This window comes from Drosophila tropicalis, unplaced genomic scaffold (assembly GCF_018151085.1).
Source record: "Drosophila tropicalis isolate 14030-0801.00 unplaced genomic scaffold, ASM1815108v1 contig_87, whole genome shotgun sequence".
NCBI lineage: Eukaryota > Metazoa > Arthropoda > Insecta > Diptera > Drosophilidae > Drosophila > Drosophila tropicalis.
This window is the reverse complement of record NW_027173365.1, coordinates 337,610-357,635: the sequence shown is the minus strand read 5'-3', so window position 1 is coordinate 357,635 and position 20,026 is coordinate 337,610. Positions and strand designations below refer to the sequence as shown.

The 20,026-nt window shown below is 36.6% G+C and overlaps 1 long non-coding RNA gene across 6 annotated transcripts in view; it reads left to right on the top strand.

The window, feature by feature from the left end:
- Positions 1-16: 16 nt before the first annotated feature.
- The window catches only part of LOC137583737 (uncharacterized), a 28,069-nt gene continuing 8,059 nt past the window's right edge, over positions 17-20,026 (top strand). For 2 of the 6 annotated variants that reach the window (XR_011033437.1, XR_011033434.1), the window contains exons 1-2: positions 83-289; positions 346-539. This is a non-coding gene — a long non-coding RNA (uncharacterized lncRNA). Of the gene's footprint in view, positions 45-82; positions 290-345; positions 540-629; positions 759-6,792; positions 6,916-20,026 lie in introns of those variants that run through there. The other 4 variants (XR_011033435.1, XR_011033438.1, XR_011033436.1 and 1 more) reach the window with 4 other exon arrangements.

Sequence of the window (20,026 nt, the reverse complement as noted above, 5' to 3'; positions counted from 1 at the left end):
CAAAATTGCCAATACAGCTTATCTAAGTAGGCACCGCTTTTTCAGTAAGTTCTAAACTCAAACGATCTTCTTAACTTCATATTTTTGAGTTTGCTTTCTCTTATTTCTATTTATAGCTTTCGATTTTAAGCAGCTAACGTTTACAGCGCAAAATTTAAGTTCGAAACAATATTTATTTACTAGAATATTTCAAAATTAACAATTGTCGGCTAGTCATTTAAAATGGATTTCAATCCGACGATAAAGAAGTTAATGAGCGTGTCTGAGGAGACTGCACCAGTGGTTCAAGGTTAGCAATTTGGGCAACTGTGTAATCCGTAGCTAACCATTTTTACCTGTTCCTAGTCCCTCAAATTGTTGGCAACAAAATAATTATTATAAGTCAGCAGGATATTAGACGGGTGGAGCATATACGAATGTTGAGTTGCAGTCGGTTGACAGCAGAGGGTCATCTGGTGCCCACAATATTCCCGGATGAGCTTTTAGCATCAGCAGGTGAACATTTTACCCAGGGAGCACAAAGTGAAAGAGACTTCGCAGTGAGTTTCCAAAATGACATACCAGACCAAAACAATTTCACACCTAACCGCCGTTTCCACTACACTATTCTGTTGCGACTCGACATGTAGCCTGGAAACTCCCTCTAATGACAGTTGACAAGTAACAAGTGACGGATGTCAGAACATTCCACGCTACCTGCAGTACGGATGCGGCTCACCAGAGCAATCCGTGTACTTAAATAAATCATGATTTTTGAATCTTTTTTTGTTTTTATTGTTCACATTTGGGAGTGTGGCCAAACGTCTGAATCCATCTGCATTTAAATTTTAAAACCCAATATTAAGTTCATTTTATGAACATTTTCATTAAAATATTTACTAAGTCACTACCAGTGACTTTTGTTAACACCTTTGTTACTTTCTTCTCACTTCACACTTGTGCCAAATTATAGAGCTTCCATAGCCGCGAGGAGTGCTTTTAATCAATTGTCAAATTGTATTGTCATAAAAAACGTTTATCGAGAGCAATTCAGCATTGTTTTCGAACTTGTTATTCATAGTTCCGAGTGAAATGACAATTCATTTTGTTTTCGAAGCCAAGTTCGAAAAAACTTGTGTTCAGCTTCCAGGGTTGCTGAGCTTTTTTATTATTTAGGTATAAACTTGGTTTTGAGTGGACGACCCGACAATAGTAACTTAGATTGAACTAATTTAATTTTAGCCCTGGTATATTTTATTTGTCGTTTATTGCCAACCATGTAAAGTGACATAAGTACTTCGACTTATGAAAGGATTATAGAAAATATTTTAAAGCCGTCAATATCATGAATTCATAGAAAAATTTGCAATTTATTTTCGTTTTCCACTTACTCAAAGGCAAATTATGTATATGTATGTATATCTCCTAAATATCATCTAAAGGCTCTGTATGCTCTCTATCTACGCTCTGTCATTATTTTTAAGCAAAGATGGACTGCCTCGCCAACTCCACCTTTTTAGTTCATCCTTTAAAGAATGTTTATACTATTAATCTACATACTATAATTGATGGCTCTAGTTCTTGTAGTCTCCGCAATGTTAGTTTTTGGACAGCCGGATGGATGGACTAGATGGGCTAGATGGAATAGGCTCATGAAATGTATATATAAATGTATGTATTTATTTACCTGCTTTGTCGGATCGGAAAAGTTCCTAATATACCTTTTTGTTGCAAAAAGGGTGTTTTAATTTTGGTGAAAAATGTGCAACGCATAGAAGGAAGCATCTCCGGCCGTACAAAGTATATGGGATATAGCTCAGTGGTAGAGCATTCGACTGCAGTATATACATATATCCTTGATTAGCAAGACAATACAAGTTCACATAGCCATGTCCGTCCTTGTAGGCTTGTACAATTTGTATAACTCCGATTCAGCCGGATTGGTCCACTATATCATATAGCTCTCATACCAATGGCAAAGTCACGACATTTTTGACTATTTCTCAATAACTTCGATACTTTCTGAGCTATTGTCATCAAAATAAATATCTGCCAAATTGGACCAAAGTCAGTTAACTAAATTGTATAGCTGTCAAATTAACCATAAATGAAATAGCGTGTGCATGCGCCGGACTGCTTTAGCCTAAGCTTGATGGCTGTTCTTTTGCCAACTTTATACATTTTATATTAGATGTTTTTTCTCGTTGATTTAAAAAGGTTTGCAGCTTTCGACCGTCCCGCGGCAGACTTTTTTAACAGCATCATTAAAGAGAACGGTTAAATTTAACATCATCATTTGCGAGCACTGTTTTAAGTTAGATACAGAGAGCGCCTAAATGCAGGCAACATAATTTGTTGGTGTACCCATTGGCGTAAGGCACATTTTCAAACATTTTTTGTGAACATATAAAAAATATGGGGCTACGGACGTTCGTACATATTCAAAGTAAAAAAAGTTAAAGCACGACGCTTTTTATACCCTTGCAGAGGGTATTATAAAATTGATCAGATGTTTGTAACGCACAGAAGGAGACATTCCGACTATATATATTCTTGATCAGCGTGAGAAGCTGAGTCGATATAGCCATGTCCGCCATGTCCGCCTGTCCGTCCGTCTGTGCGTACGAGTTTTACTCAGCCGTCTTAAGAGCTATCGGGCTGAAATTTTTTTCTCGTGGGTTTTTATTACCCGGCAAAAGTAAAGTATGAAAACCATAAGGATCGGACCACTATATAATAGAAGAACTAGAAGAAACATTTTCATAAAAATCGAGTATGCTATGAAATTTACATATGTATATGAGAGTAAAATTGTTTTGTTTGTATATTGATGAATTGAGTTGCAAAAAACAAATTTTGAACATGTAAAATTATAATTACCAAGGACTGCAAGGGTATACAAACTTCGGCATAGCCGATGTTAGCTTCTTTGATTTTTTAATTAATTTTTATACCATACACCCATAGGGTGAAATGGTATATTAAAGTCGCCAAAATGTATGTAACAGGCAGAAGGAAGCTTCTCCGACCCTATAAAGTATATATATTCTTGATCAGGATCAACAGCCGAGTCGATCTAGCCATGTCCGTCTGTCCGTCCGTCTGTATGAACACGCAGATCTCGGAGACTATAAGAGCTAGAGCCACCAAATTTGGTATGTATACTCGTGTAGTATGCACATGTTCAGCATTAATTGGAATTTCGGCCACGCCCCCTTACGCCCCCAGGAATCACATAAAACTGTTTTTCTTAAAAAGTATGACAGCTAGAGACATCAAATTTAGTTTGTATACCCGATTAGTTAGTGCGCAGAAATTAACTGTTCAAACTTTATGCCACGCCCCCTTACGCCCCCAGGAATCCCACAAAACTGTTTTTCTTAAAAAGTATAATAGCTAGAGACATCAAATTTGGTTTATATGCTCGGTTAGTTAGCGCGCAGAAACTAATTGTTTAAACTTTTTGCCACGCCCCCTTCCGCCCCCGGAATTTACATAAAAGTGATTTCCTTAAAAACTATGATAGCTACCGACATCAAATTTAGTATGTAGACTAGCTTAATAGACGCGCAGATATTGGCTATTTAAACATTTTGCCACGCCCACTTCCACCCCCCGCAAATTAAACAAAACTGATTTTATCAAAAACTAACAAAGCTAAAGTCACCAAATTTAGTATGTATACTGGCATAGTATGCGCAGAGAATTTAGATATTTTCACATTTTGCCACGCCCACTTCCGCCTCCATAATTTAGAAAAAAACGATTTCCTTTAGTTTTTTGACTATCGCATTTAAATTTGGCAGACTAATTTATCTTATCTATTTCTACCAAACTATCAAATTTTATTGAAATCGGACTAGAAACATGTAAAATATGCGTATGAACGTATTTTACTACGCGGTCCACAAGGCCAGAATTGGACGTTGGCTAGTAGCGGCGCTAGAGTGCTCGTGTGTTTGTAGAGTGAGCGAGATAGCACATAGTATAAGACATGTAAAAACAATTTAATAGACATACATTTGGTCTTCGAAATTTGAAATATTTGTTTCACCAGGTGTATGGTATACCCAAGTCGACGAGTCGACTTACTTGCTTCATTATTCTCTTGCAGTAGTGTGAAACGCAGAAAAGGAAGCATCTCCGACCACATAAGTTATATATATCCTTGACTAGCAAGACGAGGCAAGTTCATACAGCCATGTCCGTCTGTCGGCCCGTCCGCCCGTCCGTCCGTCTGTCGGCCCGTCCGCCCGTCCGTCCGTCCGTTCGTCCGTCTGTCCGTTCGTCTGCATCAACGCAAACTCCACCTAGACCGTAAGAGCTTCAGAGCTGAAATTCTGCATGTAGGCTTGTATATACTGCAGGGGTTGTAGGTATATCTCGGATTCAGCCGGATCGGACCACTATATCATATAGCTCCCATACAAACGCCAAAGTCACGAACAGTGACTTTTCCTTATAACTTCGTTAATTTCAGAGCTATTGTCGTGAAATTTAATATCAGAGAGTTACGCCTGTTAATGGCTGTGCGGAATTTGAGCAAAATCGTATGATATAACGGGATAACGGCTGTAGGTACGGAAAGAGTAACAAAAACTTGCAAGGGTATACAAACTTTGACACGGTCGAAGTCAGCCCCAGCCTTGTGGTTTATTCATCACTATGTTGTAGCGATGTCCAAAAAGATAAACTATCTAAATTTTAGTTATTATTTAGTACAGTTTGTCTAAGAAGATAAACTATCTAAGTCGAGTCTTAGTTATTATCCAGTACAAGCTCGAACAATTAATTATTTGCAACACTTGTCAGGTGTCTTATTTGTATGGGAAAAAATATCAAAGAAGTTAACTTTGGCTATGCCGAAGTTTTTATACCCTTGCAGTCCTTGACAATAATAATTTTACATGTTTAAAATTTGTTTTCTGCAACTCAATTCAATTCCACAATTTTTCATCGCGACAGCTCCTAAGATAGCTGAGTAAAACGCATACGCACCGACGGACGGACAGACGGACATGGCTACATATATCAACTCAGCTTCTCATGCTGATCAAGAATATATATACTTCATGGGGCCGGAAACGTCTCCTTCTGTGCGTTACAAACATCTGACCAATTTTATAATACCCTTTGCAAGGGTATAAGAACGATCGAACTAATGAATGGAATTTCTAAGAATGATAGATAATAATGCTCAAGCAAAACTTAAGGAATATAAGGCGGCTGAAAAGAAAGAAATTATCGAAAGAAACTATAGAAATTATACAAATGTAAAAATAGTAAATAATGCCAGGTCCGAATTTTGTGGGCTTTATTTCAAAATTCATTTTTAAAAAAACTCGTTAGAGATACGCCCACAAAATTTACGGCACCAACTCAAGGCTATAAATTGATACATCAAAACTTTTCACTAATATTATATAAAAACCGAATGTAATCTGAATTGAAGGTAAAAAAAATATATGTATCTCAAATTTTTTGCCGCCACTGTATATAAAATAGTGCTCCGATCAGGCTAAATCCGAAATACACATACAATGTGCAATTTCAACCCTGTAGTTCTAACTAGGTTGTTGATTTAGACGGACGGACAGGCAGACGGACGCACGGGCGGACAGACATGTCTATTTCGTCGTGCTAATCAAGAATACATACATATGTATGTATATATATGTATACCTTATATGGTCGGGGATGATATAAACAAATTTAAATTTATTTTAAAGTCCTATTTATGTGCCAGCGAAATTTCAATATTAAAGCTTTTAAATTATAGATTATGCCTGAATTTGGCTAATATATTATTGGCTACATTAAGCTTATGTCAAAGGAATGGTAATAGCGAATCATGCATCTGGGCGCTACGTACATATATATGTATGTATGTAGGTTTGCATACAATATATAGTACCCGATCTATTGTTTGATGGGTGTGGAAGAAGTATCCGAGGATCCAGAGAGACGGGGGTTGGAAACATTCCCTTCGTTAAGTTATAAACATCCTAAAAAAACTATAATATTCCTTACAAGGTGTCAAAAAATAGTCAAATTACGCACCAAACGCTTTTAAATTGACGATGTTGGCCGTTGGCACGCTTAAGTGCTTCTTAAGTGCTTCCGTTCGTCTGGATCAACGCAAACTCCTCCTAGACCGTAAGAGCTACAGAGCTGAAATTTTGCACGTAGGCTTGTATATACTGCAGGGGTTGTAGGTATATCTTGGATTCAGCCGGATCGGACCACTATATCATATAGCTCCCATACAAACGCCAAAGTCACGAACAGTGACTTTTCTCAATAACTTAGTTATGGCTATTGTCGTGAAACTTAATATTAGAGAATATATTACGCCTATAAACCACTGTTCCAAATTTGTTCAAGATCGGGTGACTATTTCGGATAGCTCCCATAGGAACGGTCGGTGGAAAACAGTGACGTTGATCAATATCTTAGTTATTTCCTATGCTATAAGTAAAAAAAAGAGTTACCAAAAAAGTTGCAAGGGTACACAAACTTTGACGCGGTCGAAGTTAGCCCCGACCCACTGGTTTTTATTCGAATTGGAATAAGTTGTACTTGAATTTGCTAATAGGTAAACTCTGACACAATATTTTTCAAATAATTGTTTTTCCTTTTGCATTTATTTCTGAAGAAATCTAGGCTTACATACATATATGCAACTGTATTGAATGATACATATCCATATTGAAAGAATACCCTTGAGACTTCTGATATTTATTTTAAGATTACATTTGATACCGAACAGCCCAAAAAATAAATAAATAAATCCTAATGAAAATTGTCTTATAGGCAAATCATCAGTGAATCCAGTGGTTGAAGATCGCAGTGGCGCCCCACGAAACGAGACCACGTTATTGTTAGCCGCCCTGGTATCTCTGCACTGATTGTAAACAAACAAAATAAGCCAACTCAACAAAAAAAAAGTGACGTATGTATGTATGTATGCACATACATACATACGTCACTTTTTTTTTTGCATGCACATACATACATACATACATGTGCATACATATGTATGAGAACGAATGGGATTTTATTCAAGTAATATACAATAAATAGATTATTAAAACAAATAAACATAAAGCTGGTTCCTTTGATCAAAATTAACTATACATACATAGAAAAGGCAATCGTAATTGATGTTGTATTTTCTCCTTGGTACACCTAACCTCTCATAGGCTATGTCTGAATCCAAATGCACAGACAAAGCCTAGTAGAGGCTAGATTTATAAGGATATAATAATATTACATAGAGAAAAAAAGGAATCATGCTCACACAAAAAATATAACAAGAACAACAAATAACAAGGCGTAACGGAACCACAGATGGTTTTTGCTTTCTTTTTCAGTCTTACATACATATGTATATGTATGTATTGCGATAACTGAAGGATACGGACGGATTCATCATTTAAACAGCCCCACCCCGCAAAAAATGCTGTTGCTGATAAAAAAAAAAAATTCAAAAAAACAACGAAAAAATAGTTAACAGCTGCGCAAAAAGATTGTTGCGCCGCTTTCTTCGCAATGCTCTAACTTTTTTTTTTGCTCGATTTTATTTGCGCTTCGCGTTTCAATTTATTAACTTGTTGCTGCTGTCGTTTGCCAATTCGTGTTTTGCGTACAACTCATGATTTATTTTTACGCCACGTCTTTTTATATACATATTTCTTTTTTCTTTCACTCACAGCTTTCACTTTTCGTATAGCATTTTCATCAAACAAAAATTAAATAAAAAAAATTGTTTAAAGCTAATTAATTGCAAACAAGTTAAAGCAAAAAAATGGAAAGAAATTTAGCAGCGTAGCAGAAAATTCCAAACGACAACGGCCTTCCCCCAATTCGTACTGAACTACAAGACGAAAGATTAGGCGCGATTAGCAACGAACGAGTGCGTCGATGTCTCTGCGAGCGTCTGTTTTATGTCTGTGTGAGTGCATTTTAAAGTTCAAGTTCAAGCAACGAGAATGTGATTAGAATTTGTTGCTTTGCTCTTCAAACACCGCACACACACACAGCAAAAAAAAAAAAATAAATAAAAAACAAAACTGGCAAGTGCACGTACACCGCCGCCGACATAGCCGATCACAGCTTTCTATTTTGCAAGCTCTCCTTGGCTCTCTTATTTGTGATGGCGCTCTCATTACACACACACACACACACACACACACGCCCGTACGCACACAGCAAAGAAAATAGACAAACCTAATGTATGTATGTATATACATATGTAGTTTCTCTTTTCTTCTTTTCCGCTCCGCGATGAATAGCTGTAGTTGTTGTAGGTGGCAGCGGAAAGTAATCCATGTCAGTAGAACACTTTCGATTTTCTTTTTTTGCTCGAGCCACGCGACGCGACGTGTTCGCCTATTTTGTTCCCCAGCCCCCCTCCATACGCGATCGACCCAGCCCATTTTTTTTTCTATGCATGTATATATGTACATTTGTACACCGTTAAGCTTGGACGATTCTTTAGCTTTTGATGATTGTTTAATTGCTTTTAATTTGTTTGCTTTCACTTTGTGTTAAATGGCCTTTCTGTTTTTTTTTTCATTTTATTTCTTAGAATTTCTTTTGTTTTACTCTTATTCTATTTGTTGTAGTTGGGCTTGTTAAAATCAATAATTTAAATTTTGCCACAGCAGCAGCTCCAGCAGCGCCAATTCCAATCTACATCTCCCCGTCCCCGATCTTAACACTTGAACAGTTTTGGTATTAATAAACTCGAGTACGAAGTGATTTTTAGCTTTTATACTTTCCAGTTGGATCGCAGTTGACTGAGCAGCCGGCTTTCATACGCAATGGCGGCAGCATAAGCTGCATATGTACATATACATATACAAATAAGCGTTCCTGTATGGCTTTGTGTGTGTATTTGTGGACGTTCATATTTATGTATATGTATACATATATATATATATATATGCATGTATGTATGTACGTGCGATCGCTGCTTTATTTTATTATTTTGTTTGAACGAAACGAAACGACAAGAGAATGAATATTTTGCGTCTTTCGATCGTCGTTTATATTGGCCCGACTGGCCCTGGCATTGGCTCCTCTGTCGTTGCTGCTGTTGCCGCTACCATTAGCGTAGTCAGAATCCAATTGAAGAAGGGGATGCTCAATACTAATAACGTAAGGTTAAATACATATAAACACACATATCAACCTTAATATCAGCCAGAGTAATTCTATCATGATGACTTTTTCCAATGCTGATTTTATGAAACAAAACAAAATACACTTACATATGTACATGCATATATGCATGTACATCCATATATGCATGTATGTACATACAAATGTCTATGTATGTATGCACGCACACATATGTATGTATGTATGTTAATTGCATCTACATACATATGTACATATATACATAGATCAATAAAATAAATCGGTTTAAGTCGCTTCTAAATATGAAAATAAAACGGTAATCTAAGATGTAGGATTCAGCCGAATCGATCGGTCGACAAGATTTCTATAAATAACTTAATATTAAAACTTGTCAACGAGATGGAGGAATGATATATCATGTAGTTCTTTTACGGACGATCGAAAAAAAAAACGTATTTGCTCTTTGAGTGCATTATTAACTGCTTTTACCGTGGGAAAGTGACGCAGAGGAACTTGCAGGGGTCCTGGGTCAAACTTTCATAATAAAGTGAAGTTATCCCATGTTTGAAGACATATTTTGTATAAAAGTATTGTTTATAGTACAAGTTATAAATCAATCTGTTAAGTTGTAGGTGCAAATTGTTCTAAAACGTAGGAGTTTGTCGATATAAATGTGTTAAATGTGTAAAAATGTTATATGCTGCTCAGATCTAATAGGTACGAATGTGATATGAAATGTTATTGAGAAAGAAATTTTATAAGAATTATATCTCTCATTTCCATCAAAATTCCAACAGTTCGACAGACCAGTTAGCTGCCTAAAACGCGGTCTATTAACAGGTGATCCATCCAAGCAGTTGTCTGATTGATTTGTCCCCCTCCCTACTGCCTTGACAACCATACATACATACATATGTGTATGTACATATGTATGAGTATATACATACATACATATGTACATATTCATATCTATGCATGTGTGGATGTACATACATATGTATGTACATATGTCTCATGTGTGTTCGTACCAACAGACACATTAATGTGAGTTACTTGTGCATCATTCAGTTTTGTATTTCGGTTCTTTTCGATTCGTCTGGTTCTTTTTTGCTGTTTTTTTTCCTTTCTTATTACTTTATTTTCCCCTCCTTTATTTATTTATTTTTTATTTTATTTTTTGGGCGACACTCACACAGATTCAATAGCTGCTCTTCCTGCAGCTTGTGCCGATTTTGCTGCGATTGCCGCCCACTCCCTACAGTTTTCACTCTCTCCATCCCTCTGATGTCTAAAACATTGCCCCCAGACATGTCGCTCTTCTGCTTTTGCTCTTTTTTTGCAATTTCGATCCGTTTACCAAGCTGAGCGTTTGCATGGGTGTTGTCTGCATTCTTAGTGCTGTTGTTGTTGCTGTTTTTACTCCTTTCCTTTATCTTTACCTTTTTGTTTTTGTTTTTTGTGATTTTTAAGGCCACAAATTAAGTTTGAGTCATTAAACCGGTCAACCAAAATAAAATATCGTGGCATCTGAGCCTAAAGAAACAACAAAAACAAAGCAAAGGCAAAAATGAACTAAGAAGTCAGTTCATAAAGGAGTTAACAAAAATTGGTGTTGTTATTGTGGTCACTTCACTTAAGTGTTACGTTGCCACAGGTCTCCAAAAGTTATTGACCGACTTCGCTGTAACCTGAGTACAAATGACACTCAATGCTCTTTAGAAATCGGGCACCACGCACAAAAAGAGAGAGAGAAAAAAAAAAAAACAAAAAAAGTAGGAGAAAAACAACAAACTGCACCAGGTTAGGTTAGTCGAAGAAAAACAGTGGCAGGAAACTTACGGTAATCGGTCTGGTAACTACATCCATATGTGCTTTTCACTCTCCCATCCCAATACATACATATGTATGTATGTATGTATATACATACATATGTCGATAGCCTTTGATACTTTGCTATCGGGAATAAGGAAAAGCAAATAAAGATCCATCAATTTGTGTTTATGCCAACTGTACGTAGTTATGGTTCATGATCAGCATAAACATATATGTATACATACATACATTGCTTTAAATTTTTGACACGCCCAGTTTCGCCTCTAAAATTACAAAAACAACGATTTTCTCGTCCAATATCAATCATTTCCCAATCAAATATCAAACGACATACCAAATTTTTTTTAAATCTGAATAGATATACAATAGGTTATAACGATGCCGACTACAACGATATACCGTCTTGAGACTTGAGTAGCTTCATTCAAAATGGTATGTATGTAAGCCAATCGATTATAAACACAGGATATTGCCGGTCCTTGCGTATCGTTATAACCAGCATCTACTGTACGTGTAAATTACCAGAAGGGCGAAGTTGGCCGTTGGCTAAAATGTGGCACCAACGGCTTATGATGAGCTAAGATTGAGCGAGTCTAAAAAGAATTTCATTTAATTTTGGCTTAGAAATTGGCTAAACAAATTACTTACTTACCTTTTCGAATAATATGATATACAATGTGCAATTTATAAACAAACTCAAATTTTGTACAATCAACCCTTAAAAATCGTTAAATGCATGTTGAGAGTACATACTGTTAATAGTGAAAATTTAAAGCCACAATGGCGCTTCCAATGGACATGGCTTGAAACATTATGGCTAATAATGGAAAAACTCTGCGAATTGTGCGCGAATTTTAAACTTTAAATATATGTATACGACAGTCAATGAAGTGCAAACGACTAACTTAAGCTAAGAATAAAGAAAGCTCTACGGTACGACAAATTTGAGGCTTTTAAATATTTAATCGAAATATATATATGATACAAACAAATGTTCTTATAATACGCAGCAAAGTAACCCATAAATGAACGATAACGTTGAGTTAAAAGTTGAAATTTTCATTATTTGATTGCAAAGCATTTTAGGATTTATTCCAAGTAAATTAATCTTCGATTCCATAGGTATGGGCGTTAATCCCCATTCGATGTTCCCTGTCGGATTCCAGGGCCATCATTCTTGAAAGTACCAAAACATTTTTGGTAGGTATATATCCAGACAAAACTACGGTCCTTGTCTCTTCTATATACGGTAACACAATATTTGATCAGATTTGTATAGAATCATTGTGGTCCATGATTATTTTCGGCCATGATAAAAGGCCAATATTTCAACATCAATCCTGTTGAAACATTTTTATTGTAAATTTTGTAGCAAAATCCAGACTTTGTCCCAGATTTGAATCAGCTTGTAGTGAAATGTATCCTCCATGCGTAAGTCCCATTTTCAAATAATTAATTAATTTTTGGATAATATTTTTAAGCCAACTGAGTAGTAACCAAAAGGTTATTGAGATAATGGTTTCCCGTTGCCATCAACATTTTCAAAATGGCCCCTGACAGTCGAACATGTTTTAAATATCAGAAAATTAAACTTTATTGTTGCAAGTGGTGCTATTTTTATTTTTGCTTGAAACCTGTCATTTCCTTCAAGAACCAAAAAAAAAAAGTTCTCAAAGTCGTCTCGATAATATCAAATGTTAATTATGCTTATTTTTTATTATGTTATAGTGGTCAAATTTGGCTCAGACCGAGATATGTACATATATGAATATGTATAACGCCCGCAATCTCTAAAAGCAAATATGGCAGTGAATCTTTGATGGAAAATACATATATTACTTTTTTTTAAAATACCCTATACAAAAGCTGAATCAAGAATATCCCGTTAGATATAATGTTTGTATGTGTCATATTTCGAGGAAATCAGATCCGTTAAACGAACTCGCCCAAAAGACCCCGCTTTCATTAAAATCTGATAAAAATGAAGTAGTTTTTACCGCCCATCAATAAATGGCATTGTTTGTAAAGCAGTTTATCTTAATTAATAAGACTATAAAGTGTGAATTTGATTTTGATGGTCAAATGTAATTAAGTAAGCAAGTCGTTTCGTTTATATACATATATGTTCACTTGATATTTAATGAAGCAAGTAAGTCGACTCGTCGACTTGGGTATACCATACACCAGGCGAAACAAATATTTCAAATTTCGAAAACCAAATGTATGTCTATTAAATTGTTTTTACATGTTTCATAGTATGTGCTATCTCGCTCACTCTACGAACATACGAGCACTCTAGCGCCGCCACTAGCCAACGGCCAATTCTGGCCTTGTGGACTGCTTTGTAAAATACGTTCATACGCATATTTTGCATGTTTCTAGTCCGATTTCAATAAAATTCGGTAGTTTTGTAGAAATAGATAAGAATAATTAGTCTGCCGAATTTGAATGCGATAGTCAAAAATCTACAGGAGAAAATCGGTTTTTTCTTAAATATGGAGGCGGAAGTGGGCGTGGCAAAATATGAAAATAGATGTACCCTGCGCGCATACTAAGCCAGTGTACATACTAAATTTGGTGACTTTAGCTTTGTTAGTTTTTGAGAAAATCAGTTTTGTTTAATTTGCGGGGGCGGAAGTGGGCGTGGCAAAATTTTTAAATAGCCAATATCTGCGCGTCTATCAAGCTAATCTGCATACCAAATTTGATGTCTCTAGCTGTTATACTTTTTAAGAAAAACAGTTTTATGTGATTCCTGGGGGCGTAAGGGGGCGTGGCAAAAAGTTTGAACAATCAGTTTTTGCGCGCTAACTAAACGGGTATACAAAATAAATTTGATGTCTCTAGCTGTTATACTTTTTAAGAAAAATAGTTTTATGTGATTCCTGGGGGCGTAAGGGGGCGTGGCCGAAATTCCAATTAACTCTGTACGCGTGCATAATACACGAGTATACATACCAAATTTGGTGGCTCTAGCTCTTATAGTCTCCGAGATCTGCGTGTTCATACGGACGGACGGACGGACGGACGGACGGACGGACGGACGGACGGACGGACGGACGGACAGACGGACATGGCTAGATCGACTCGGCTGTTCATCCTGATCAAGAATATATATACTTTATAGGGTCGGAGAAGCTTCCTTCTGCCTGTTACATACATTTTGGCGACTTTAATATACCATTTCACCCTATGGGTGTATGGTATAAAAAGCATATCTCAGTATCTCGCTTACTCAAGTGTTTGAGCACCCTAGCGCCCCCACCAGCCAACCGCCAACTCCGGCCTTATGGGAAAACGTTTATATGCATCACTTGGCTAGTTTAAGTCCGATTTCGATCAAATTTGGAATGTCGCTGGATATTAAGATCAAAGTTAGGTCTGCCAAATTGCTCACGGGGGCTGAAGGGGGCGTGGCGAAAATTCGAAATAAACTTGATCACTTTACATACCTTACGAACCTACATACCAAATTTGGTGGCTCTAGCTCTTATAGTCTCCGAGATCTAGGTGTTCATACAGACGGACGGACAGACAGACGAATATGGCAAATCGACTCGGCTGTTGATCCAGATCAAGAATACAGAAAGCCTGTTACATGCATTTTGGCGACATTAATATACCCATGCACCCTATGGGTGCATGGTATAAAAATTTAAGCTGTATATTTGCTGGAAGTTTTTAAGCCGTTCTTTCGCGGAAGTTCGACTTCTTATGTTAGATAAAACGTTTTTCCGCTTTGACAAAAAAAGAAGAGTACCAAAATTACTGGCAATGGCATACGAATTTCGGCATGGGCGAAGTTAGCCCCGGACCTCTGGTTTTATTTTGTAGTTGATAAATTAACTTGAACTCTCCACAAACGCGCAATCGTTGATTATACAGTGCACAAATGTACGTACATATTATATGTATGTATATGTACATGTATGTACATATGTATGTATGTATGTATACTTATGTATGTAGGTATGCACACATATCTTTATATACTGTACAAGTCGATGTTCCTGTTTTTAAATTTTTTGACTTTTTTTTATTTTTTTTGGTTTAATGCAATGAACTTCTCAACGACGACTTTGCGCTTTGTTTATTTAAAAATAAAAATACAATTTGCAAAAAAAAAAAAACAGGAGAAAAACGCGAATCAACAAACAAAAGGAATTCTTTGTTTATGACCGGGCTAACCGGTGTGTGTGTGTGTGTGTGAGTTTGAGTGGAGGCCGATCGAAAGAGAATAAAAAGAGAAGCTATTGCCATCTCATGCCACACACACACACAGCTACACGAAGATTGTTCAATTGGAGCGCAAATTACACGAACACACACGCGAGCTGCACCGAAAATTGTTGTTGCACTTTTTTTATTGCTGCGTAGAGTTCATTGGCATCATGTATGTCTGTACATATGTATGTACATACATACATACATACATATGTATGTAGATTATATTTTATCAGTTGAAATATTTTGCTAACAAATTACAGTGAATGACACTTTTATACAAACACACACTCACACACATAAATATGTAAGTCTAATTTGATGTACAAACATACATACATACATACGTATGTATGTATGTATATAAAATATGTATCTTTGTATGTATATACAGCGGATGTGTGTACATGTATGTACATATATTTAGATACATACATATGTGTATGTAGGCAATAGATGCCATTTATAACGATATTCAAGGAATCAGTTATATTGCTTCGATATAACCGATATTCCTTATAACCGACTACATTGCATACATATGTATGTATGTGTGTATGTACATACATACATACACATCTTCAGCCGTAGAGAGTCCGTACGTATGGACAATTTGTTGCTTGGTTTCATTAACATTGGCAATTTATTCTTCTGGCTTCTAAGAAACGATCGGTCAGTGGTTTTATGAAAACTTAGTACGCATTTTGAAATCGGAACTAGAGGTTTCAATCAATAAACTAGATATTTTTCAAGTTATTCCCATTAAACGTTTGTCACCTTAAGACACACATATACATACATACATATGTATGTATGTATGTATGGATGTACATACGTATTGCCGTTTGTCTGAAATTTGATCATAATCGGTCGAATTTACTTACATGTGTGAGAGTTTTCCAAGCAAGCCATCTAAAAAAGATTGGCGTATTATTGACCCAAAAGTATCCATTACGCTTCAGATGAATTAGTTTTGAACCATTTTTTAAGATTCGAACTTGTACCAAAGTTAATATCGGAAACACTTTGTTTTATGGGACCCCTAACACTTATCTTTCTTCTTACTCATTGCTTTTATTAAGGTTTTTTTTAGCTTAGCGATTTATTAGGCAAACATCTACAAAATACTTTTACGTTATGTCAATTGATTCATGAATTTCATCAAAATTTGGTTAGCTACATAACATACATATGTACCTGCATGGTGGAGAAGGGTATACGACATTATCAACAAAAGCACAAAGCGATAAAGTAGAGATAGAAAAGAAGACTCGAGGCGGCAACGACAACTGTGATGGTAAAGTTCTTTAGCGTTTTTAGCCTGTGGACTTGGGCAGCTTTTGGGTATGAAATACTCTGTTGGCTGTTTGTCAAGAAGAGATGACGACGCCAACACGGAGTCGGGGGAGTACAGTACGAGGACATGTAGACACATACATACATACATAAATTCACAGATGTACATACATATATGGCAACCAAACAGGGGAAGAGATAGAGAGAGAGAACTGCAAAAATTGTTTAATTATAAAATGTAGGAAAACAGTCAAGAAAAAGGCAAGTGAGAGAGTGCAAGAAAGACAAAAGTTGTTGTTTTTTGTTGAAGGACACACGCTCTTCAAAAGTGAGTAATGCATTTGAGGTTGTTGACTTTTTGGTGTGCTGCTTCTACTGCTGTTGTCTCCCTCTCTTCTTTGCTGTTTTTTTTATCGCTTCTCTCCTTTTTTGTATACATTATTTTGCACTGCCCGCTATGGTTGTTGTTTTTCCAGTGTTTGTTTCGTTCCCCGTTTTTCTACCCTTGCAAAGTGGGTACATTGAATATTGTCACTAGTGTGCAAGCATCTTCTGCCATTAAAAGTATACATACATACATATACATATGTATATTCCTGATCAGCACAACGAAACAAGTTCCCCTACAACTCCGAAACTCCGGATGTAGGCTTCTATATACTGTGGGCATTCTGTGTCCTAAAGTCCGCTGGATCGGAAAACTATATCATATGTCTTCCATAAGATCGATTAAGTTCCGCTTGATCAGCAAGGCTAGGTTATTGTGCTGCATAATTCTGGCTACATATGTATGTACATGCATATGAATGTAGCTGTTGAATAACGAAAGGGTACACAAACTTCACCACAACCGAAATAATGTCCGACCCGCTGGTTTATTTTTTGGGTATTTGTATGAGAGACAGAGAATAAATAAAAGTATGTGTGTGTTTGTTTGTTTGTGTGTGTTGGTGTGTGTATGTGCACAAAGTCAAAGTAATTAAAGTATATGCGCAATTTATTTTGCATTCACTGCAACAACAACAACAAAAAAGCAACAATTTGTGAAGAAAAAAATGAAATAAATGTTAATTTAACGTATATTTTGTTGTTATTGTTGTCAAATAAATACTTTTGCAGGTCGATTAGCTAAAAATTGTAAAACATACATAATTTATTTAAAACATTACAACCACTTTTGATGTACATAGGGGGGATCGGTGACCATTTAACATTCTCCACACCCACACACACACACACACACACACACACACACACAAACAGAACACGATATTGTAAAAATTTGCCACATGTTTCCTTATCAAAAGGAAGTCAATAATATAAATATTAAGTATTGCAAAGAACAATTCATTCGTAATAAAACAAACTTAATTTGCATTTTGAAATATCCTTGTTGATCAATGTGGAAAAACATTTCAACCAATAACTTTAATTTCTGTTAAAATGAAGAAGGAAAGTCGTCTCGCCGACTTAAGTAAACCACGCACCAGTAACACAAATATATTTTAAATTTATAATAACAAATGCAGTTATGCATTTATAAAAAATTCTGTTCAAATGCTTTTCACAAGCATAACTCAGTATCTTGCTCACTCAAGCATTTGCGCACCCTAGCGCCCCCACCAGCCAACGGCCAACTCCGGCCTTGTGGAAAAATATTTATATGCATAACTATAACTGGCTATTTTTTGTCCGATTTGGATAAAATTTAGTATGCTGCTGGATATTAATATGAAATTTAAGAGTGCCAAATTTGATGGCATAAGGTAAAAAATTACGGGAGACAATCGATTTTTTTTTTTTTTTATTTTTGCGGAGACAGAAAGGGGCAGTGCAAAAATTTGAAGTAAACTCGATCACAGTACATACTACACAAGCCTACATACCAAATTTGATGGCTCTAGCTTTTATAGTCTCCGAGATCTAGGCATTCATACGGACGGACAGACGGTCTGATCAAGAATATATGTACATACATAATACTTTATGGGGTCGCAATAGCTTCCTGCTGCCTGTTACGTACATTTCGGCGACTTTATTATACCATTACACCCCATGGGTGCATGATAGAAAAACGGCCATGGTAAGCCAAATTATCGGATGGTACATAGTTTTCCAATTTGCCAGATGATAAGCAGCAAACAAGATCGATCGTTTCTACGACAGCTACATAATATAGTCAGCCGATCTTGATTAAATTAGCTAAAGTCGTTAATAGAGATGATTTTAACAGCGCTTTTTGGACAGTGTTTTAATAATTCGCTTCTTCTAGAAGTTGCCATGTACATACATACATACATACATACATACATACATACATACATACATACATACATATGTACACATGTAGATACTTGATGACTTTTTTTCGATCTTAGAAGAAGAAATATTCTTCTAAGTTAACAAGTCTTAGAGGATACAATGTGTGGTCAGGAATTTGGTCGGGTGGTTTGTGTGCTTTAATTTGGGTCGTTTTGATTATTGGGAAATAGTGTACTTATGCTAAGGGGTCAGTATGGGATTAGGGTCACATAGATATGTAGTCGTAGGTGTGGATGGGGTGTTTTGTGTGTGTGTGTGTGTAGCTTATTACCCGTCCTCATCGACACATTTTAGGTATAGAATGTGACTCGGTTCTTGTTCCAGTGTATTTGTTCTTTGCTATGTGGGTTCTTTGGGAGCTGGCATGCTGCCAGAAGACGCGACTCTAATCTCAACTTTGTGACTCTTCCGCAGCTCACACATACATATGCATGTATGTACGTATGTATGTTTATGTATTTGTAGGAAGCCGAAGCCGAATACGAATTGCAATGGCAATGGGAATGGAAATTTATATGAAATGGTTGCATGAGGTTAACTTCCAGATGCACACAATATGGTGCGTTAATTTCTGTTCCTGTTGGACGATGCCGGGGACGATGTTAGTTGTCGAGCCAAGTCGAGCAACGCCAGGGTCAGGGTTGTGGTTGTTGTTGATGTTGTTAATCGTCTTGACAGCAGCTAGCCAGAACCACAGTCGGTAATATCGTGCGTGCTGCTCCCAAGGCCAGTGCAATATTTTACACTGCGTTGATATTGTTGTCGGCGAAATTTTCGTCAGCCAGCCAGCCACAGCGTATTGATGCTGTTGCCATCAACAACGACCACTATGACGATGACGGCGCCGCCGACGCATCGGGGGAATTGGACTTGGGAGCCGTGCGTCATCTCGATTTAGCTGGCACTGCATTTTATTTTCTGGCCATGTTTATTTTACCATTGTCTCCCCACATCTACACAAATGACAAGTTCCTTAAATATCAAGGCTTCATTTATTTCATTATCGCAGTCGAGGCTCTTTATTCACGTTACGCTGATTCATGCAGAAAGTATTTACAAACAATCATAAATCCAGAAATCATTGCAATATTACTTTGGTTACAATTTCAAAATCTAAGCGACAATTATTGATGTTTGTATGTATATAACCCCATCAATGATCAATATTGAATATTCCATTAAAGTTGTTTAAGGTTTTCCACTTGTCCGTTAGCCTGTGACGGTGTCC